The sequence below is a fragment of the Pezoporus flaviventris genome, unplaced genomic scaffold, assembly GCF_033815535.1.
Source record: "Pezoporus flaviventris isolate CSIRO_AGI_PZ_B2104156 unplaced genomic scaffold, CSIRO_AGI_Pfla_v1 ptg000113l, whole genome shotgun sequence".
NCBI lineage: Eukaryota > Metazoa > Chordata > Aves > Psittaciformes > Psittacidae > Pezoporus > Pezoporus flaviventris.
This window is the reverse complement of record NW_026892661.1, coordinates 1,746,309-1,770,056: the sequence shown is the minus strand read 5'-3', so window position 1 is coordinate 1,770,056 and position 23,748 is coordinate 1,746,309. Positions and strand designations below refer to the sequence as shown.

The 23,748-nt window shown below is 40.5% G+C and overlaps 1 long non-coding RNA gene across 1 annotated transcript; it reads left to right on the top strand.

The window, feature by feature from the left end:
- The first annotated feature begins 609 nt into the window (after positions 1–609).
- Positions 610–15,963, top strand: LOC133282060 (uncharacterized). The gene is made up of 3 exons (XR_009747622.1): positions 610–1,780; positions 11,825–11,996; positions 15,921–15,963. It is a non-coding gene; the product is annotated as an uncharacterized LOC133282060 (long non-coding RNA).
- Positions 15,964–23,748: the final 7,785 nt, after the last annotated feature.

The following is a 23,748-nucleotide window of genomic DNA, read 5'->3' as shown; positions in this document are numbered from 1 at the left end:
TCAAGTCTCTTTTCTTTTGCCCTTGAGCATCTTTTCCCATGAGCATTTTCATCAGTGAGATTTTCCCTACTGCCCTCCTTAAGATATGCCTCACTGTTTACCAGAACATATTCAGACACTGAAGATATGCTTTATGTTTCAAAGTTGTTTCTGATGTCTGCTGATTTGAGATCTGCATCAGCAAATGAAACCAGGAAGGGACAGAGCGAGAGAGGAAAACAAACAGGCCTAGGGAATAAAAATAACTTTCCGGGCAACATCTAATAATGAAGATTGTCCAGTTATAGAAATCTGATTGTAAAATCAGTTAAGATTCCACTGTTCTTTTTTTGTAACATTTGGATCATGTCAGCTTCCCACCACTAAGAAATTGGATTCTTCTCTCATACTGGGGTAAATCAGGCATGACTGCATAAAAAATGATGGTGCTTCTGGTGTGACAGGTTAATTGAGCCCTAAACACAGCACTCCATAGCACTGTGGAGAGTATCCATCACTGATCATTCAGGCCATGCCATCAGTGCATTTTTTAATAAAAAAAAAAAGTAACATAATTTGAAGCAATAGTAAATTTTTGTTTGAGGGAAAGGGTGCGAGGAGGGTGTCAAATGAGAACTTCTGAAGCCAGCCCAGCTACATCCTCTGCTCCAAAGAAAAGTACAAGAATCCTCATTTTAGAAGGATGCGAGATAACAGATGCTGCATGTCAGGTCTGTTCTTGGTTGCTAGAAGTTAAACAGTGTTTTTAAATGGGACACTAAATACCCCTCCTTAAATGTGGGTTTGTCTCTGAGAAGCGCAGATTCTGCTCCCTTGACAAATTTTGCCGTATTCTGAACTTCCTGCGAGGAGTTCCACAGTTTATGTCCTTATTGTATGAAAACAGTATTTCCACCTACAACTTAGACTTAAGAATTTCTTTGCTGTGTTCTTCCAAAAACAAAGTAACAAAGATTCCTGGGACTCTTAGGCTGAGGCACTGAACTGCCAGCCAAGCAACCTTGATTTTGAGCCATACAGAAACTGAGGGTTACTTTGGAGACAGACATTCAATAGCAATAATTATGCAGATACTGGCAATAATTTAAGTTACAAATCCTGACTGCAACTGACCCACTCTTCGCCTTTATAAACACTTGCCAAAAAGTCCTTGCAGGGAAAAGAACAAGCAAGGGAGCTGAGGAACACCCACCTGCCAGTAAGAACTGGCTGAACAGACTAGCTCTCCCTTCTCCCATCCCCTGCTTCTCTCTGCATTTGAACTTGCTACAGCAACCATTGTGACTAATGAATTGCGTTTCAGTTGTAACTGAACAACCTGCCTTATTCAGCATCAAATCATATGCTGCCTCAGTGTTTACATTGCACTTATAGTTATGTTGCATCAACAGTCAATCTCAGCTCCTGCTGTGTGTTCACATGGATGTGCTCCCGTCTATGTACAAATGCTATGGATAGCTTCGTTTCCCACTTTTTGTGAGGCACTGGAAGTTAACCCAAGAAGAAAGAGGCTCACAGAGGAAGTGGGTCAGCAGGCTCTGCCTTGGCAGCAGCTGGAAGAGGAGTGAACACGCACAATGAGGAGTTGTGGGTGACTGCTATTAAGGACTCTCCATGGAGGAATGTGTTGAATACTGCTAGCAAGACTGCTGGGGAAGTTTGCACAGTCCCTCCCCGTCCTGGCAGCAGAAGCAAAGAAGCAGCCATGCGAAGGAGGAATTCGGTGCAAAAGTGAGAAGCAGGAGGTTTTGAATTCCCTCAGCTGCATATTTAGGATGAGGTGGGTTTTTGTTGTTGTTGTTTGGGTTTGTCTGGGGTTTTTTTTGTTTGGTTTGGTTTAGTGGTTTTTTTGGTTTGTTTTTTTTTCCTTTTTTTGTTTGGTTTTGTTTCTTGTTTTGTTTTTTTTTTTTTCAGACAAATCTGAAGGAGTGTTTGTGGCCAAATCCCTGCTCTGCAGAGTCTGAGCACATGTATCTGCTGTGCATTGATACAGCCTGGACTGAGCACAGGGGTTGATGCTGACAAGCTGCTGGCTTCAACTCATGAGCTCTCACTTGTGAGAGTGAAGTGTATGAAAAAAAAACACCCCATCACCTCAGGATCTCACTGGGATAGAAGTCCTATGGGGAGCAGTGCCTTGTTTATGCACAGTTAGTCCGCCCTGAAAGGCCCCACAGGTAACAGGGATGTATTCTTAAGAACTCCCACTGTTTGTTGCCAACACTGGGGGCCTTTCTGTAGACAGGCAGCTGCTGCTGTCTTGATTAAACCTGCTTCGACCAGCTCTTTAACGAGGAGTTTAAAGCAACAGCAATTACAAGCTCTTAATCCATTGCAACGTGGGAGTGGAAGACTGTTTGCAAACAAAAATAGTTCTTCAAACTGGGCCACAAAGGGAGAATCATGGGAAGAGCAAAGAAACAAAGTAGCTGATAAGGATATGGATGGGTCTGAGAGACTAATACAAGCGGGAAAAGAGCCTTCATCTTGGAGTGCAAAGAATCAGAGGCAGCAGTAACAGCTGGCTTGCATTTTCAGCTGGCGTAGGTCAGCAGAGTCTCAGCCAGTCCAGCAAGTGAACCATAATCATCTAGCAGTGAAAGCCTGTATTTACAGCAAGTTGATAAGCAGACGAGATCTGTGATGCCCCCAAAGAATACACAGAATATTTACATGAAAGATTTGGTTATAGAATTTACTCTTCATATCTGTTTCCAACCCAATTTTTGGTAGTTAAGTTTACCTGGTGCTCTTGTGCCTTTTTATCATGTAAGCATTAATACAAAAATATCTCATGTAAAACGTTAACAGAATCCTTGTGTTGTCCGAGGAATAATGTGTGATGGCAACTAGGAGCTTTTATGAGGCTAAGAAGGCAGGAAAAATTATTTGCTCTACAGTTTGTAAAATTAGTTCTTAGGACTGGAAAATGCAGACACAAGTTAATCTGCCAAACTTCAAACACTCACAGTACTTCACCAGGGACCCAGTTCTGAGCTGTCAGCACAAGAGACACTAAAAAGAAACGGGAGAGAGGAGGTAGAGTTTGCCTTGCTTTGGAGGCTGTTCTGAACTTGTTGTGAGGCCTTAATGGTACAGGAAAGCAAACAGAGGACACAGTAAGTCTGAAAAGTATGTGCCCACAGTGAAAGTAAGGCACATAAAAAAGAGAAATCCTGTCTTGGCTCTTTCTGCTCATTCTTCATCCAACACCTGGACCATAGGGAAACAATATCTTCGGCACTACAGATGTCTTTTCTTGCCATAAAACTTTTTTAATCCCTCTCCACACAAGGAGTTAGCAGTTCTTCATGTACACCTAGGGAGAAAAACCCAACAATCTGCACAGGAAATAGAAAGCCAAGTCCATTCGTCAGGAAATAACAAGAAAGAAGAAAACCCAAAACCCAGGCAAGCTTTGCTTCTTTCATAGTTTCATCATCCATGAGTTCTTACTTCCTGACCACCAAGCAAAGGGAAACAGGAGAAAAAGGGAAACAGGAGGAAAAAAAACAAAGGCATTGTGTCAAGTATCTCCTTCACAAAACCAAGTCAATGTAACATTCAACAAGCAAAGTGGTTTAGTTTCTGGGAGAGGTAAGAAATTTGGATAAATTAATGAAGATTCTGTATTTTAGATATTTAGAAAACATCCAGAATGTGTTTGCACTGATCTTAAAACTCTCTACCACGGACTTTCCCAACCTTCCCAGGGTTTGGGGGGGAAGAGGATTTGGCTGTGTGTTTACCTTTGCTTCCTGTAAAACAAAAAAAGGTGTTTCATTTTATCTTGTTGATACATTGCATTTTAATAGAGGAATGAACTCAAATAAAAATACATGTAAAGGCAGCTCATATAAAAACTGTATTGATTAGTCTCTGTTGCACGCATGTTGAGAAATGAGAAAAAGTCAATAGCCTTAAATCAGAAGGCCCTGTCAGATACCTCCATCTCATCATCTGAAAAGAATGGCACACATTATGCTGGCCGTGCACATGCTTCTTTATAAAAGCCACGACACAAATGCAATTCAAGATAGGGATCAAATAGTAACGGTTAGTACAATTTTAGTACTAGTTATCATATCGCCTAGGTTTTACTGTTTCAAAGGCGAATTCTGCTACTTCTGCTGAATAGGAAAATATAAAACAATGGTAAATTCAAATCATGTCACCAAGACAATCCAAAAGCCTTGTGCTTTTAGTGTAAGGGGTACCTTAAATGTCAAACTCTCTTACAAAGCCCAGAGTTTAAAACAGTGAAGATTAGACCTAAAAGGTAAAAAGTCACCTTCCTGGTTTAGAGTTATTCTCACAACAGCTGAATGTCAGCAGAGGTCTTGGAACAATGCGATACTCACTCTGCTAACCTGCTTCACTTCAGTTCCTAATGTTCTGCATCAGATAGTTCCACAATTAAATCCTTATCAGCCCCACTGGGGCCTGTGTCATAGCCACTTAAGGAAAAAGGAAGGTTACTTTGAGCTCTTCTTTAAAAACTAAATTAAATTAGAAAGTAATCGCAAATTATCATTTATTATCTGCATAACAGATATGGTGTGCGTGTTCTGAGTGCTTTCAAATCTCCCCTGCACTGAAAGATGAGTTCATGCAGTCCAGTATATCTCTGGAAGTCTCTGTGAGGAGGAATACGTTAGAAATTTCCATCTTTATTGCTAGTCCTTTGTTTTTTCTACCTGAATGAATTGTCTAAGCTTTGCATTTATCATATGGTTGTAGAGGCAATTAAAATACAGCTAGAAAGAGATGAGTAGTCATCCTATAAAACACAGTTAAGCAGAAGACAGGATGTATGCCTCTGCTACTTCAGGCAGGATATTAGAGAAGATGGTGTGCTCTGTACTATATCTACTCACATAGGCAGAGACAGGGCTGTTGTCCTGGGGCCTGGCACCCCATGAGTGAGTGCTCTTTAACCCAAAAAAGACCATGGCATGGGATATCACTGCCAGCCAGGAGATGAATGACTGGGTGTAGAGAAAGGATTTGAACAACAGTTAGTGTAAGTGCTACACACAGCATCTAAGCATACGCTCCCTTAACTTAGTATTAAAAGGCTCATTCTTATATATCACAATCCAAATATGAAAGTTACAGATTAAGGTGAGATTATCCAATATAAGAAAACACACACACACCCCTCCAAACGCAAAAGCTACAAAGCTTATTTTTAGCTCAGAATGAAAAAAACAGAGAAGTAACTCCCACCCTCATATTTATTTTTGGCACGAAACCTACCCAAAGCCTCTTCTCAATGGGATTTTAAATGGTTTGGATTACAAATATATGTCAGGAAGCGGCTTCTGCAGTCATCAAGTCTTGCTACAGCAGGGAATGATGTCCTGTGATCCCCACTCATGAATTTCTGAACTCCAGAGTAGAGCACGCCATGAAATAACTAAAGAAACAGCAATGAACTATTGTCAGCAAGTCCATTTGACTTCATTTGTATTATGGAGATAAAGTACGGTAAGGTACACGTTTCTGCCTGCCTGATAGCCTGCACACAGCGTCTAGACTAGGAGAGATATGGAGCTTTGCATCATTTGTACAACTGTGTTTGCTTCATAAAGCCATCCTAGAGGATGGATTAAGGAGAATTTATAATTGCACAAGCCATATAGAGACACTGGCACTTCACTCACTAAGTGCCTCTTCATTACAGTTGAAGTGCCGTGTATTTATCATAGCCATAATTCCCAGATACAAACAGGGAAAGGACTTACTGTGTCCATGCAGAGGAGTTTGATCCACTCTATCATTTTCCTTGCATAAAAGTGTTATCAACTCTAAAGGGACATTCTGGTAAAGACCAAAATCAAATTGCTTCGTGATAGGATAATTTCTACCTGGCTTTGGTAAATGTGAATCTTGCCCCATCCAGTCTTGTGAGAGATTGGATTAGAGTCCTCCAGAGGTTTCTTTAAACCACTAGAAGTTTCTTCTAGTGGTTTAAAGCCACTCTAGTGGCTCTTTAGTTTCTTTGCTGAAACTGATAATGAATAAGGAACTAAGCGTCATACACTAGGCATTGCTGGTAGCCAGGTACACTGAGAACTGCCTACCATGCATTTGAAACGCTTGTACCTATCTCAGTTTGCAAAAGACAGCTGTACTATTCACTATATAACTATTAACCAGACACAGGAAGATAAAGTTTTATTAAATCAGCATCTCCCTGTGCAGATGAAAAAAGCCCAAGCCCAAAAGGTGTGGGGAGTCATTCATCAAATATTTGAAATGTTTCAGGTGTGGAGAATTAAATGGGCCATCAACACAAGGCTGAGCACTCCCACCTCTCTGTCTTTTTCTCCTTTCTCCACTGATTTTTCTCCTTCTTTCACAGGTATTTCTTATGAAGGTTAACACTAGGAAGCATCTTCCAGTTCAGTAATGTCCAGTTTATTATTTATAGCTTTGAGGATATTGGCCAACAAGTTATTGTCTGAAAGGGGACAAGTGGAACACATATTCCTCTAGGTCCTGTATAGCTCTGCTAGTTACTTCTGTGTTTATTTGCCTGTATACAAAGAGTTGCATTCCTCTGATTCTTTAAAGCCATAGTAATTTCTAACCATCTAGTTTGCCAACAGCATTACTCTCACCATCAATAAAACTCCCAGATACCTTTCAACCTCCCCCACTGCTGCTACAGCTGTTGCAGATCCTGAAATGGCATTTCAGCTCTGACTCAGGCAGGATTTCAAATGCACCAGCAGATTTTGGCAAGCAGAGTAATCCTTGCAATACCTACAGTAAGGAACTCACTGTGTGAGACTGCAAAGAACAGTTAAACCCGCAGCTTGACAGAAGAGACCCTCCAAGCCAGGATGAGAGTGGAGGTGAGACTGTTTTCTAAACTTCTCATCACATGTATGTAAACAACAGCATTCCCTTTGGAGCTGTATCTTCCCAACAGTAACCTGGGCTTCTTACTCAAGCCCTGCTGTTTTTCCTATTCCAAGCCAGCTAACACTTTTCATTCCCTCCAATCCTACTTGTTAGTTTGATTTTAAAATGTGTTCAGCCCATTCCTATTGCAGTGGCTGCATCATTTCAGAAGGCACCTGCCTGTTTCTGATCCCTGTCAGTTGCAAATGCTCCGCAGTAGCAGAAACACTCCTGTACAAGCTGTCACTTCCCTGATAACAACTGCAGACAGGTAGCAGCTTCAAAAGGACCCTGCTGCACTTCACGTATGTTTCCCAGCATACCATGAAAGCACCTTAGATCTGGCAGAAAAGATGAACAGTCATGTCATAGCTTTGCATTTGTGTCAAAACACTTTGCCGGTGCTCTCAAACACTTTTTTAAGGCCTCACATAAGGACATCAACATGTTTCATTTTCCATACTGTTCTAAGAATTTCTGCTGCTTCTTTACCGACTAGCCTCTGTCCCATAGCCTGAGGTGACCAATAACCCAGTAATAACATAAATCCACAGCTGGCAGAAAATGATACTGCCTCTGAGGGGAGGAATTCTTCCAAAGACTGGGTGGCCAGCAGCCCCACTCCTATGTCTGCCCTGGCTTCTGCAATGACTCTTGGTAAAGCATTTAGTCCCTTTGTCTCCTTTTGCAACATGGCACAGCTCCTTCCTTCGCCTGCCTAATGCTCAGGACAAGGGCTCTAACCATGTAGGTGTTCCAGTGAAAGGCGTCTGACCTCTACTGTAGCTGCCAAGAGTAACTGTAATATGGGAAATAGTAATGAGTCTGCCTTTCTCCCCTGCCTGGGAACTAGGTAAGGGACATCATCCCATTTGACATTAAAAGAAAAAAAGCAGGCACAGAAAGGAGATGGGATTTGCTCCAGGTCACACAGCAGATCAGTGGCCAGGAACAGAAGCCAGCTCCCACTTCCCTTCTCAGACCCCTCTTCCTCCTGCTCTCTGCGGATCATTTCAGTGTGTACTTTAATCACTAGACCATGTTTGTTTTCATGGTTGTGCATTCCTCCCATAAAGCACGCCCACATGATATTGGATCCTCTTTGCGTTGGCAGGGCAGGTGGGTGGATAGCAAGGAGAAAATGATCAATTCCCTGAGTCCTTTCCCAGTTAGGAATCCTGCTTGACTCTGGCACTGAGTTTCTTAGAGGGGGTTTCTAGACTTTCTGACTCCCTGCCCCACTAACACTCCCTTGTCCTGGAGGAAAGGAAGCATGCAGAGCAGTTGAAACCTGAACTGGCAGACAGGAAATTCAGTGCACTGTCTGAAAATGACACAGTGATAAGGGGCTGAAATGCACAGAGTCCTGAAGTGAGGGAGGAGAATAAAACCCTCTTCACAGCATTGGGATTTATCTGCATGTCACTGTAATTCAGCATGATGCGTTCTGGAAAGGCCCATGCATGCATTTGCTAGCTCGCATTTGAACTTCAGTGAAAAAGGAGTTGACAGCCTCACTGCACCTCTTGCTGGGTTCCGAGCACAGCTTTCTATTTGAAAACACAGCACCTTGTGCAAACAGGCTTCCTTTGTGTCCAGCATGAGGGAGTGGAGGGGATTGTGTTTTATTTGACACAGAAGCTTGCAGGGCCAGAAGGCTCAAGAGAAGAGACTACCAGAAACAACTGGCTTCAGCCAAACAAAGGAAATGATATTTTAGAAGCAGGAGGCCTGAAGACAGCCACACTGCACCAGAGGGAAGCAGCAGAGGTAACAGAGCAGGGCAATAAACTTCAGTGAGTGACAGCAGCTCTGCTGCTTCCATTTGCAAGAAAGATGCATATGAAAAGAGCAGCCCAAGGAGCAGACTGTGGTGTATCCCACAGGGAGGGGGCCTGGAAGGGAGAGGCAGGCAATGCTTGACTCTGATTTTTAAGTATTTCAAGTTTTGACCCTTAAACACTCAATTTTATGAGTCAATACCTTTTCTGTTTAACAATTAAATGTTTTTAGTCATAAATACTGTCTATGTTCCTGACAATCCTTTGAGGGGATAGCATGCAGACTGTGTTTACTTCACCTCTTCTAGATTTAGCTTGCAAATCAAAAGGTTGGTTTGCACTGACAGCTACACTGTAAACTATGCAGCTCTTGCAAGGCTGCCAGGGCAAATATGTCTTCCCACAAACAGGAAAGAAAACCAGGTCCAACCATCCTTTCACTACAGTTCACTGGTTAGAGACTGTGGGAAGGAGGAAGTCTGCTTGCAGGGAGTTATGGTTCAGCAAGAGAGCACTCTGCAAAAGCTGTGCCATGACCGCATCTGTAAGGACAGCTCTGCCCATTGGAATTAGGAGTTTCATGATCCAAAGGACAATGTGAAGTGGCATTGTCTGTTAGCCAGAAACCAGATGTATGAAATCTAGTTCTCATATATGAAGATATATGAAATCTTGGGTCCTTACTTCATCTACACACAGGTTTATCTTCATGCTTGGAAAGTCTTACCTTCACCTTCATGCTGCATCAGTGTCAGATTCTTCTGCTGTACTCTGAAATGCAACAGGGTAGGGAGTCTGCAGGGAATGCCAGTAAGGTTAATAAAGATCAACATAATAAATTATAGATACACTAACTACAGAATCACTCTGGAGAGAAAGGATACAGTGGAAATGTTGATGTCTTCAGTGACGGGTGTCCTTACTACTTTGCTACTTCTTGGCAAACAGCCATCCAACACTAAGCAGCCCTCATGAGAAGATTCAAAAGGCTTTGTTACCAATGGATAGCAATCTGAACAAAGAAAACCCAGATTTAGCTCAACTGAGTTGAACTTTATCTCTGAGACCCACGCCTCCTGTGACACATTGCCATAGCAACAGGAAGGCCTGTGCTAGAAAGGGTGCTGACTTCTTTCTATCCTTCATCTTTGGTGGTTTCAACCATCACTTTTTACCACAGCCAAAACTTTCAGGGAAAATAAGATGGGGCAGGGACAGGGAAATAAAGATATCTGGAGAGGCAGAGCTTAAGGAAGATAACCTGTGCCTGCTGGGGCAGTCCTGTGCACTCCCGTCCCTCAGATGCCATTGGCATCTTAGCCTTGCTCACTGTAAGCTTTGGACTTTCTTCTAAAAGATTCCTCATGTAATTTGCAGTTCACTTGGGAAGGCCCGACTGAGAATGAAACTCTCGTTGTCACGCACAAGTGTGTTTATTGTGAAATGAAGTGTAGTAATTGGATCTAGCAGGCTTTGAAGCTCAGTGTCTCTCTCAGAAGTATAGATTCCCCAAGGACAAGTTCATGCAGGTGGGCACCTTATCCAATCAGATGCCATACTCATGTATAACCAAATCAAAGCTAGGACAAGAGGGACATTTTACAGAGCTCACTTTTTTATTGTTTCACTGGCTGGTGTGTTTGAACAGAAATTTTCCCCAAATTGCCCTTCAACAGTACAGAGGCTACATGTTTTCCTGAGATGCACATTAAAGAAACTGCAATCATTGTGACAACACACCCTGTAAATTTGATACGTCTTTTGGATGCTAATGCTGGCAACCCATTGCAGTTAATTGCAAGTTTTACTTGCAGATGGCAAATGAAGTCTCACTATAAAAGAGATTTCTGATGTAGGCTACTATGTAAATATTTATGTTATTTCTATGGAGGAATGCCTTACAATCAGACAAACCACACAAAGGCAAATGAACTCATCAAAAGAAACCACAACTGAAAAGCAAACATTGAAAAAGAATAAAAAGCCTCCCTTCTGAGAGAACCTAGGGCCCAGGTAGCACTGCGGTGTTTTCCCTCAAGACAAGATTCATTTTCTAGTTCGCAGGTGCTTCTAGATTATAACAGGATGGAACATCTGGCCCAGTCCACCTTAAATCTCAGGAATCTGCTTTTTTCATGGAAGCAGGGTGTTTTGTCAGGCACAAATGACAAGAAAGGCTGTATTTACTCACACAGTTGTTACAAAGTAGCCAGGACAAAACCACCACTCACACTCAAACACAACAACTTTCAGCTGTTGTGATTCATAACACTCAAACCTGCTCTGAACCAAGTATTTTGTCTCCTGCTCACAGTTTACAGTCTTTATTCCTAGATGTTCAGTAGCAGCAGAAAGTCTGTGTTTTGTCAGTTATGGTTCATTTATTTCAGTTTTGGTTTTTAACACTATCACATATCACCGGCACCAAATCATTAGAAATATAATTACGTTTATTCATCTTCTAACTCCAAATATTAATAGATCTTTTTCATTACAAATATTAACAAGAACACAATGTGCCGCAAATACAGTCACATTTGGCCATTGAACTGTTTTTCTAATAGTGCATTGTGAATCGAAGCATGATCCCACAAAAAAAAAGCACTGTCCAAAACCTACACCCTATGCACGAGGTATAGATATGGGCTGCCTGCCAACCATGGAACTTCCCAGGGGTTCTGCTTGATCACAGTAACAGAAGTTGTCAGCAATCAATATCCAGAGGGTCACTGGACTAAGCAACAGTGCTCGTGTCTTGTCAACCCTTTGGTATCTGGTTTGGCAAAACTCCATACTAGCAAAATGCAGCAAAAAGACAGAGCTCTTTATGGCTAGAGAGGTACTAGGAGAGATAAACACAGCTATAGCACCGAAAAGCAAGTTTAATAATTGGATTTAAGGTCCTCCATTACATTCTCTTCACCAAAAGCATTGATTTATTCACATACCAGGGAATCACCCACAACAGCCTCCATCCAGACATCTATTTTTGATGCATTCATTAAGCAGTCTTTAACTATTTTGTTTAACTAACCGTTTTGTTTCAGAAAGTTCTTTTGAGTTATATTATTTTCCTTTTTTTCTTCTTTTCTCTATGTAGCAACTAAGTTTCAGCTATTGTTTTTCCCCAGATTCCCAGCTTTTGGAAAGAGAGTTTTGAGTGAGTGTGACCATAACTGGGATACTGCCTTCTCATAGAAACCTGTGTACCTCAGACTGGAGGTTCAGAACCAGTGGCCACAGTAGCTAGCAAAATAATTTGTGATCAAAATAGCTCAATCGGGACTGAAACAGAAATGTAATGTAAGCCCCTGGTTTCCTTCTTTCATATTAGTTCCTCTTGGGAGAAATACAGTAAGTAGCATAGTAGGATTAAGGCACCAATACAGGAAAACTGATATCTGAGCCCAAATATCTCTCTGTCTGCAGCAACTTGGATTTCAGTATGATGATGCAAATCATAACCACCCTTCGCTGCCAAGGGACTTTGGAAATAACAGATTTCCAGGGCAAAATATAAATGACCTTCATCTCTGCACAGCATATCAGACTACTCTCTTTTCCCCAGCTTAGGACCCTACCCTTATGCAATATTATCATACACATCCCAGAATCCATACACTGGTGGATGAGCCTATGCTTGTCTTAAGGTGAACTTGAGTTTGTCAGACCAGGCAGAGCTGTGGTACAATGGCTTAATTAATTCCTGGGAAAATGCAAGGAATGTCCTGAGGAACTCTGAAAACATGATTGACAGGTTTGTGTAGAAAAGCTTGGAGTGTAAAAGCGAAAGAGGATGGGAGAACTAACAGGAGCAGTAGGCAGAAGATGGTGCTGTGACTCTCCAAGAAGCCAAAAGCCAAGAACAACCAATCCTCTGAAGCACTCAGAAAAAACCACCCCAAAACCACAGAGCATGTTTGGCAAACACTGAAACAAAAATGTCACCATCTTGCCAAGTTGGCAGAGAGAGACATGATGTGTGATCATTGTAATGAACCCTGGCTAACACTAGTGCGTCCCTAGCAGAGCCTGGTAAGGGAGGCTGGGCTGAAACGATCCAGGGTGCCTCCAGATCATCGCAAGGTATCTGTCAAAGTCATAAGAAACCTTCCTCTCACAGATGAGGGGCGGAGAGAGGGAAACCTTTCATTTTTTATTGTATTTTTTCACTGTATTTTGTTTCTCTGGAAAGTAAGACAACTAAGTCAGAGTACAGTCTAATGGAATTAGTCACAGTTGCTTCTGAAGTCAAGGAACTTGAGGTTCCTGAGCTCTCTAATGCTTTTTTTCCTATCTGTAAGTATGTAAAATAAAATGGAAAACTCTAACTATGATGGTGATGAAGACCATGAAAATTGTTATATCTGAAGTGGCTTCTATGGCTGCCAGTCAAGCCTGAGAACCATCTGCATTAGAGTCTGTGTTAAATCCACAGCAAAACCACGGTCCGTAAAAACCCTACGGCAACTGGCTCAGACAACACATTTCAGAAATGCAAGTATGAAATATGGGTCTTCTTCTTCCATGCGTCACCTACACAGATCATATAATGCTTGTACAAGTCATTGCAGAAGACTGACTTGGAGTTTCCCTTACGTTCATGTGACCTACAGGTAGCATCTTCCTGAGCAGAAAGGAAGCTGCTTTTTCCTCTAAGCAGCACAACCCAATGCTGTAAGCTTGGAATGCTGCGCTGCAAAGTGGAGCCAGCAGTTCCAACAGCACCAACTGCTACCATTGCTATTCACAGTGCATCCTACTTTATTTTGCTTTATATAATAGACATAATGCAGGAAGCAGATGCCATGGCAAGATCACTTCAACAACTCTGGTTTTTACTGATCTGAATGTCACAAGTTTACTGTGAAAAATTTATACTAGTTAGCCACTGAAGCAGTGCGTGCTATTGACAACATCCTAGGTGTGCAATGAGACAGTGAAACAAACAGGCAGCTCACACAGCAATCTCCTTCCTTCAGTAAACTGGTGGGAATAATATTTTAATTAATTTACCAAATAAATGATCTTTCTATGAGTACCACAGTCTGAATGCACTCCTGTCCACTGGCAGCAATGTGTTTTGAGTTGTGACCCTGTCCTGTAATCCTGCAGGTTAGACAGTCAGATGAAGCTCCTATCAGAACAAGGGAATCTTCCTCAGGCAGTGTGAAGTATTTTGGTAGGGATGTGAATGGCACAATGCGCTGCCATATGTTGACCTGCTATCACACTGATGGAGCTAGAGGTGTCAGCCTATAGATTAAGTAGAAGCCCTGTGTTCTTACCTTACTAAATGACTGTAATAAATTAATAACATGAAAGATCCCATAATGTTATACATGACAAGTACAGTGTTCATATAATTCTCTTGGCAGAGGCCAAAGCCAGGTAATTATCCTCTGTCTCCCTTGACTTGCTCTGTGTGGACGGTGGCTCAAATACTACTTCTGCAGTGATGCTGTTAGGAACTGTTTACTGTCAGTACTCTCACAAGCTACCCCAAAGACAAACACGATGCCTTTAAGGTTTGTTCTCTTTCCTTGTTTATGAAAACATGTTTGATTTCAAAGGACATCTTTGCTTGAATATCACTATTCAAGGGAGAAATGTGGTGAAGCACTCATCTGTGATTGTTTATGTCAAGCACTGACCAAACAGCTGACAAGTGCTCTTTGTAATGCTACAGATGGGGAGAGCAGCGTAGAAAGCTACTCCTCTATTCATACATAAGGACCAATTTAAAACTGGGATATTACTCAAGTATCTATAAAGACATCCAGAAATACAAAACTATTTCTTTTCTGAAGTCAACTGAGAAAATCAGACTTGGTTTAGATGCACAAAAGATCATAAGCTATGCAAAAAAGAAAAGCTAGGGCAAATGCTGGTGGCTGCATTATTAAAAAATGTGGTAGTTGTACACTTAGCCTAAATTTCACATGAAACTGATTTCAAACTAAAGTTCCAAGAGAAGGTCCTGGGACAAATCCTTATCTTCTATGAGTTACTATTTATTGAAATTTTAATAAACGTTCATTTCACTAACTACAAGAGTATCTCACATGGCAGGAAAGTAAAGCTTATCTTGGAGGAAAAGTCTGCTTATCTTGTGCTGCTCATCCTCAGCAGATTTGCTAAAAACAGACTAAGAACTTCTGAATGATCAACTTTAATTTCACTTTGTGAGTCCGTTCATTGAAGCTAACGCCATTTGTGATTAGCACTATAGCATATAAGGTCATCTGTAAATAAAATTCTACAAGTATCATAAATACACAAGTAACAAGAGTTTGATCACATGCAGGGGACCCATTCGCTAGGCAGTAGGTATGGCCTCAGTCCTGTTTTCAGACTGAATAGCTGTGCACCAGAAACAGACCTCAGAAATGTCAAACCAAATCTTCTGCTATTATATTATTCCTCTATTTCTCCATTTGTTCTGTAATTTGTATGGAGAGCAAAATTTGGACGATTGCATTGTCATGCTAGCAATAAAACCACACAGTGTTCTTCAACTCCCTTGCACCAAGATGAATTATTTTGCAACTTTGTACATGCTGTTAAATTGTGAACTGGGGCAATGGGCAAAAAATGCATTTATTATATAATAGAAAGTACTTTAGATATATACCATCTCCCCACTGCTCCTCTGACAGGTGTCTCTATTTGACCTGTTCCTGACTCCTGCTTTAGATGTTGAGATTAACCCAGCTGAAATGTTACCCACCCTAAGTATGCTGCATTAAGGGTGTTACGTTCCTCTATTTAAATGCCAGCTTTCAGCTCTATTCCTTTCTTAACACTGCCTGATAGCTATTCCCTGTACAGAGAAATCATATAAAACGTCACAAGTTTGGCCCATGTGTACTGCTTTGGCACTTAATCTTGGAAGAAAAAAGAAGACCAGCGTTTGCTAAACAAGTGTCTGTAAAGATGGTGCAAGAGCTGATAAGGGGAGAACAAGAAAATGAGGTAAGCCAAGTACTGTAAATAGTTTTAGAAGACCAGCAGGGTCCTGAGCTTTCAGCCAGCACCTTCAAGTGTGAGTAAGGTAAAGTGAAACAAGGCAATGTCAAATTTCCTGCTGCTACTCTACAAAAGTCTTGGCAGAAAAGCTTCAGTAGTCACAGAACCCCAGTGTCCCCTGTGCCCCAGAGACCCTCTACAAGGTATTTTCTTGCAGGCCTTAGGGAAGCCTTCAACAATTTCTTTCATTTTACACAGGTTTCCAGTTAACTTTAAGGAGCAACTCAGAACAGCTATGTGAAGTAGGTTATGTACCTTAAGGAACACTGGCATTTTGTGTAAGTGTGACCCCTTAGTATCTCTTACCACATTGCTGATTTAGTAACACTTCAAGAATGCACAGGTACATTTAAGGTCAAATACTGCTACAGAAATATCAACCTGACCATAGGCACATAGTCTTTCGACAGCCCTCAGGATCGGAAGACTCTTGCTGGTAGGATTATTTTAGAAACCAAGCTTGGTCAGATACACAAGATGGAAAACTGCAAAACTGGCAGTGTGATTTCCTTGCCCACTGCAACAGCTTCCATAAGCATTTTATCTTTTATAAAGTAAATGCTGGTATCAAACTTAAGCATGTTACAAATGGCTATATTTAATGGCCTGCTTATATGGGTATATCTGACTCTTAGTAATACTAGGAAAGAAATGCATTGTAGATATTGATTGCTGGTGTAATTATGAGTCATTTCCTCTGATATAGTGCTTGTGCCAATGAAGGTTAGAATGCCCAAGGCGCTGTTTTAGGCTAAAAAAAAAAAAAAAAGAAATAGAAAGGGAGTGTGCACTGTAGAAAGGCAATGACTTCTATTCAGAAAACATCTTTGTTAGGATAGCTTGGCTTTCAGAAGAAAAGATTTTACATCCCTTCTAATACAGTTTGACCTGGTACCATCAGGACAGTTAGTATGTTCTGTGCTTCTGTTCCCTTTGAGAAATTACATGTCATGTGGACCCTATTTTCTCATATGGAGTTTGACTTCTGTTCTAATTGTTCTATCGTTGAAAATAAAAATTTTCACTCAGTGGAAAATGGAGAATGATGGAGAATTGTCACACAGATACTCTTAGGGAAACCAGTTAGATTGTTTATGGTCCTGACTAGGATGCTGAAATCAGTCATACTTATAAGTAGTGGTCCAATACATACTTAGAAACAAAGAACTCCTTGATGTAGATTAGACTTTATGCCCGAACTTATGTTCCCTAGGGACAAACTAACTGCCAAATGCAGTGTATGTCCCCAACTGTCCTCCATGACTAAGATCTTGACGTCTTCAAAGAGGATTCTGACTGTTAGCAAGTCTTCTCTTTTTTTTTTTTTTCCTCTCATAATGAGCACAGCCCTTCTCCAAAAAAAGCTGGTGTCGCTTTGCAGATGGTAGACATCTGCAAAAGAAATGCATCATCTTGTATTGCTCATGTTATTACTATAGGCACAGAGCCATTTATGTGTTACCTAACAACTACCTCGTTAGAGATGAAACTTATCCTGTGAAGAGAGCTAATACCATGCATCCCAGACATCACCCTAATCCTATTGTGACAGCCTGATTAGCATTTATGCTAGCCTAAGACCTTTTACCTGTATGTGCAAATACGAACTGCCACATCTACTAATGTGAAATGCTTTATATAACAGACAATGCCCTGCCCTGCAAGTGCATGGAGAGAGAGCTTGTCTGCATTCTATCATTTGGTATTCAGGAGTTTATTTAATACTAATCTGGAATGGAGATTAGAGTGCAAGAACAGCAGTGATAAAACCTGACTTCAGAAATCAAGGCATGGTTCACCTGACAAAGCTTTGAAAAACATAATCTGGATTGAATGAGAAGCAGCTGTATTGGCATCACTTGGTGATTCTCACAAGAGAACATGCACCTTACGTATGCTACCAGAGTGGTTATGGCAAAGATTAAAATATTAATGTAGTGCCAAAAGATTTCAGAGCTGAACTTTAACATCCTGCATGAGGCAACTACTCAGATATGTCTGAGTAGTTGCCTCAAAACAACCTGATCTGGTTCCAGGGTATTATGTATCCCCAAGCCTTGATCCAGTCTTTGGGAATAAAGCAGAGGATCTATTCAGTTCAAGAACAATGAATCTGCCTCAACAGCAAGACATTTTTAGGACCTTTTCTTTCTCACTGCATTTCAGCACCATCTTAAGATCATTATGCAAAAATAGAAACATTACTTTCCTCATATTTTTATCCTAAAATATTTTGAGAGACATATAAGGCTGAAAACAAAATCAGAGGTTGAGATTCTGTTACTAGCCTTATTCTTCTATGCCTTAAATCTAGCTGCAACTAAAAATGCTGAGGAAACAGAAGGTAACCCTGAAAGGCAGGAGAAAATGCTGTGTGTTGCCTTAAACTATGCTCAGGGGTGTTTTTTAAGTGGAATTTTTCCTTCTTCTGTTTGAGTGACTGTCTACCTGTGGGGTTTTTATGCAATCAGCATAATCCTGCTTAGATGCCTTTCAGCTAGAGGGAAGTTTAAGGCACTGTACTAGTACTGCTCAAGTTGTTTCAGACAACTTGACTTCAGAGGTAGTTGCAGTTCTTTAGCTGGTGATACAACTGGACAGTTTGTGGAATAGCAGACGACAAAGTCTTCTGGTTACTCTTTAAGAACAGGGTGTAAATAATAGAATCTAAGTGGAACAGTGAGGGCTCCTAGTAGGAAGCCGAAGACCCTCTTTTGGGTCTGATGGAGGGGATTCTGAGCATGAAGTTTCATAGCACCAAGTCTTCTAAGGGGAAATATCCCCAGCAACTGGCAGTCTTCTCGGGCTACATTGCAGATGGGTCTTCTCCAAAATACATGCTGTATGCCAGTTACAAAACAATGCAAATACTGTTTGCAGAGCTATTATTGCTTCTTTAACATTGCATTTCCTTTACTGCCATAGTTTCAAATCTCCATTTATTCCCTGGTTTTATTTTCTCCCCTAATGAAGACAAAAGCTTACATTTTATTTATAACTTGCACACATCCCCCATTGCATTATTCTGTTTACTATGTCACCTACTTGGTCCAATTTGATTGTGCAGAAATGGAAAGAATGGCAAGATGCAACTTCTGTAGCCTTGAGCTCTAAGGAGCTACCTTTGCCCTGTTTGGATAGAAGCAGGTACCACTCTTGTGGCAAGGAAGAAGAGGAGCAAAGGGTTATAAAAGACCTTTTATGCTTCTCATGGGTAACTTGTTTACTGTTTGGGGACGGGGAAACATTCATTAAGTTGCTAACTGCAGCAATTCTGGTTATTTATGCTTTAGATATGTTCAGTGGAAAAAAATCTGTTTAGCTTGTGACTAAATGTGAAATGGAGCTCCATGTTGATAGAATGTGGTTTCTCATAACTTTCGTATGTGCTTGAATGTTCCTGTCAGGCATATTTATACATTTTTAAATAAAAGCAGATTGAGGGATGGATTTTTCCAATTAAGATAACCATTTATTACTTGCTACCAAATGTTTAGCCAGAGACATCCTAATGTTCTAGTATCTTCTATTCTACTTTTGAGTATACTGGTTTTACACTTGCATTACTCTGCATAACATGATGGTGAGTCTTATCATTAACATTAGTATAAATGAAAATAGAACAGCTGATCTTTTAAAATAGCTAGGTATGTGATGGTTATGCTATTATTTAGAGGCACTGGGTGACGGATATGCTTTAAATGCCTTGGCTAACAGTAATGTTTTAAATTAAAACAAATACTAGTGATACCATGGCAAGAGTGTAAAAGAACAGGCAATTAATCCTGATGTAGTCCTTAAAACCCTCTTGTTTTCTGTGATTCTGATCAGCTGAGAGTCTCTCTTCTGAATTGAAACATCAGATTTGACTGGACAGAATAAAAAGGTTAAAATGAGACATTTACTGCACACTGTAAGTGCAGTCATTTTATACATGGAAACATACACGTTAAATTTAAAGTTGTCACTTCAAAGATGGAAGATTTATTTCCAAAACTACACGGGAAGTAACTGCCAGATAACGTCTAGGAATGCCATTAGATTGTGGATGACAGTTCCATTGTGTGTCAAACTGACATGCTATCTTCATTAAGTCTCTTTGCGTGGATATTTTCATGAATGGGTTAAGAGCAGTCATGTGCATATTTTCTTAGTTCTGTGCATGGAACAATTACCGATGTGCACAGCTGTGACAAGCTGAATCCCAGAGCAGGACAAATGCTGAGATCAGTGTTAGAGTTTTTTCCAGGTATAGAGATGGTTTTAGTGCCAAGACTCTGAATTTCTGGACTGTAATTCTACCTCTCAAATTCTGATTACTTGTTTTTCATGCCTGTGGTTTATGACATCACCAGAAGAGCCTTAATAGTTAGTTTTGTAAAGCCTTACTATCTAAAAGAGGAAGGAAAGATACTTCTTTTTTTTTCTTTAAGACTCCCTTACAAAATACTCTGTGACAAAGAGAAGGATATTTTAAGGGACTTGTATTATGTGCTTGTATTGCCTAACTGTGAAAAAAATATTGATTTGAGGTGCATTTTGCCTAGTGGTGTTATCCATCATCATAAATACGCAGCATGGAGCAATGCTTTGACCAGAGAGACTATTGAAGCGCATTCCCTTAGTGTGCCACTAATTATGCCCATTTTCTGTAGCCTACAAATAAGTAATAAGTCTACTTTGTGGTTTTTAAATCTGGGTCTAATGGTTCCCTCAGAAAACCCCAAGTAATTCTTTGCAGACTACCTCTCCTTAATGATGCTAGCATAAGGGGCAAATTGATAAAAGTTATTTATGTTGCTTTTCAGTGATGAACATACAACAGCTGTCATTATAGCAATGGCTATTACTGTCCTGTTGCATCAGGTTTGAATCTTGGGATTTGACCTCAGTAGCAATTTTAGACTGTAAACTTTTTTCAAAGACTGACTACAAAACATAACTGTCTGCTATGTTATTTCTTTAGTTTGACAGCTGAAGTCCTCTCTTGACCCCACACGATGCTTTCAAGTCATAGAGAATTTCTAGTGCATCCTGTAATAATTCTGCCTCAAATACCAACCAGTGAACAGCCGTGTCAGGAAAAGGGGAATGCTGCCTACAGAGGGTTATTTTGCAGTCTTTCTATGATGCTGAAGCTCCACCTACTCTGTGAAATGCCTTTATAGTTAAATCTCTAGTTTACTTGTTCTCATATTTGCATAGTAGAAGTAGCATTAATTTAACAGAGATACCATTGCTGCTGTTTTTAAACCTGGGAGTAAACTTGATCCAAACTGCCTGTTCATTTTTGTGCAAACTACCCAATGAAGTCAATAACTGAAACTTGTTTCAGTTATTGATTTTTTGTGATATGCCATTTTTAATTTATAGATTAAGGAAAAGAAATGCATGCACATGGCCCATACACATCTGTTAATGGTAAAAAAGAAAGGGGGAGGACGGGGGGAGATGTTTCATGTAATGTACTTGTAGTTCATGTTTTTGGAATGCTGCTACAAGTGAAATGGTGCCCCTTGCTTCTCCTGTACTCTGCTCTGTCACAGAGCTGGAGAGGGATTGAGATGTCTATTACACTGACTTCTACGTGAGTACTTTCTTTTACTTACCTGAGGATTACTGCATGAAGGATTACTCGATAGAAATAAAGATATACTGTATCTCTAATACAAACTACTCAGTATATAATAATTCATGCTATTAGTTCTATGTAACAATCTTTCTTCACATATCTTTTTGTTCCAATGTTATGCAATGTTAGCTTTTAGGGAAAAGAGTTGCCTTACATTAAATGTTCTGTGTGAGACTATAGTTCAACACATACAAATACTGTTTTGCAAGTATTTTGCTGTATTGCTGAGATGATGACAGATTTCATAGGAAAGTCTGCTTATAAAAATGGACAGCTGCATCTTATGAGTTAGTGTTATAGCTTCCTTGTTCAATATATAATGACCTGTGCACTCCCAGATCTCTTATTATGAATGCTATAAGTGTAATTTTTACAAGGTAGCTGTCTATCTGGATGTTCTTTGTAGTGAATGGAAAGAAATAGACACTTGTGTAAGACCTCTGGGAACCAAGACTAATTCTACAAACTATTTCTGACAGTACTAATAACAGTATGGCATCCCAGTCTCTTTCCTCTGTAGGAAGTGATCGGACACTAATCTGGCTGAATGCAAGAGTTTACTTAACTGCTCAGCATAGAGACTCAGAAATTCCCTAGTGCCGGAAATCCAGCTGGTGGAGATGGTATAAAATAAGACCACATCTCATGAAACCACGTTTTGTTGTCTTTGGGGGTTACTTTTTTCTGGGACAAGCTCATTGAGAAAGTTGATGGCAGGAGGAGGGGAGACCCAAGGAGAAAGCAGATGGCTCACAAGTATGTTTATCCACATTTGTCAACCAGCAGTTGAAAGGATGGAGAAACAAGGTGGGAGTCTCGCAAGATGTTCTGGTTTGACGGATGATAAGAGATCCTGCCTCTCTCATACAGCCACTAGTTGATTTAATCTGCTAAAGTTGTGTGATAACAGATGCAAACTTACTTTTCCTCTTATCATAAAGAGTATGCTACCTAATGTGTTCAGAGATTGGCTATTGTCAGGATAAAGGATATTTTTTCTTCTGAGGGTTATCACAAGCAAATACTCTTAGTGAGAGGCTAGTTTTCTATTCCAAAAAGGTCTGAGCTGAGCATCTGTACGATCTGCAAAACCCGAATTTAATATTGGCATCTTCTTGGATGAGTGATCTTATGTTGGAGGCGAAGGGGAAACACACAGTCCAAGAATGTTTGTCTGCAGAATAGTAGGGACTGGTGTGAACTGGGAGAGGAGGGAGTCAAGTAATAGCCCATGGCATGGTTGAGCAAGGTTGCTCTCTGCAGATAATCAATCCAGTATGAGGCTAGGTAGACCAAAGGAGCAGAGAAGGCATGTTTTCAATCACAGTGCAATAAGCAATTTTGTTGTTTCTTTTAGAGAAAGGTTTCTATAAAATGAAAAGGGGGAAGGGATTGCTCAAGCAGAAAAGGATAAAAGAATATGATCTGGCCTGGAATGATCCTTGGGACCACTAACAGCAAAACACTGGAATGGACTGACTGAATTATAATATTGTTGAAATACTGGTGTCAAATTGTGTTCAAAGGGTATTGTCAGTTTATCTAAGCAATCTATTCTCTGCCTAAATGGTTTCTACCTGGCAGTTTTCTGCTAAAATGTCTGTCATTAGCAGTCCTTATGTGTTCACTACTCTAGGTATTTTTAATTTCATTTTAAATGGCAACTACAATTAGCCAACTAAGCCAAATTATTTTGCATGTTATGACAAAAGTCTACTTCAGTTTAAGTGCTTTTTGCTAATACCAATGAAATGAAAACATAAACAGTAGGCTACACCTGAATAAAATAAAAGCTTAAATTTTGGTTTTTTTTCCTAAGAACTTTATCCTCCTTAAAGCACAGATCCCAAAGCAAGTAAATATTATGCTCAAGCAATGAGGGCTCTTAGCAATCCCTGTAGTTTAGGAAGCTGCTGGAGGACCACTGTTAAGACATGATAGTCCGACAAAGACAGGCTTTGTTAATTGTAATGTAAATCTAGTTCAAAATGGACTTCCACCTTTATCTTTTTTCTGTAAACCCCATATTGAATTCACACGATCCTTGATACTGTAGCTGAGTGTCCATCGCCTCTCAGATCTTGAAGAGTTGCTGCTGTGGGTGTTGGTGTAGACAAGTTTAACTTCAAGATTTCCTGTATATGTGAACAAACATGCAAGTCATTAGAACAGCTTTGGTGTACTGTTTGTGTGAGTTGGGGGTACTTGGAGGGAGCCATGTGAAGGGAGGCCTAGCAGAAGTGGTTCAAAAGGTGAACATCCTCCTTCCTTCACCCAGCATTTCTTCACCCACAGCTCTGTCCTGGCTTTTGCCACAAGTGAGATGGCAAAACCATGACAACGCCTGAGAGTAGGAGAACTGTGAGAACTCCTGGCTCTGTGCCTTCTGAGTAG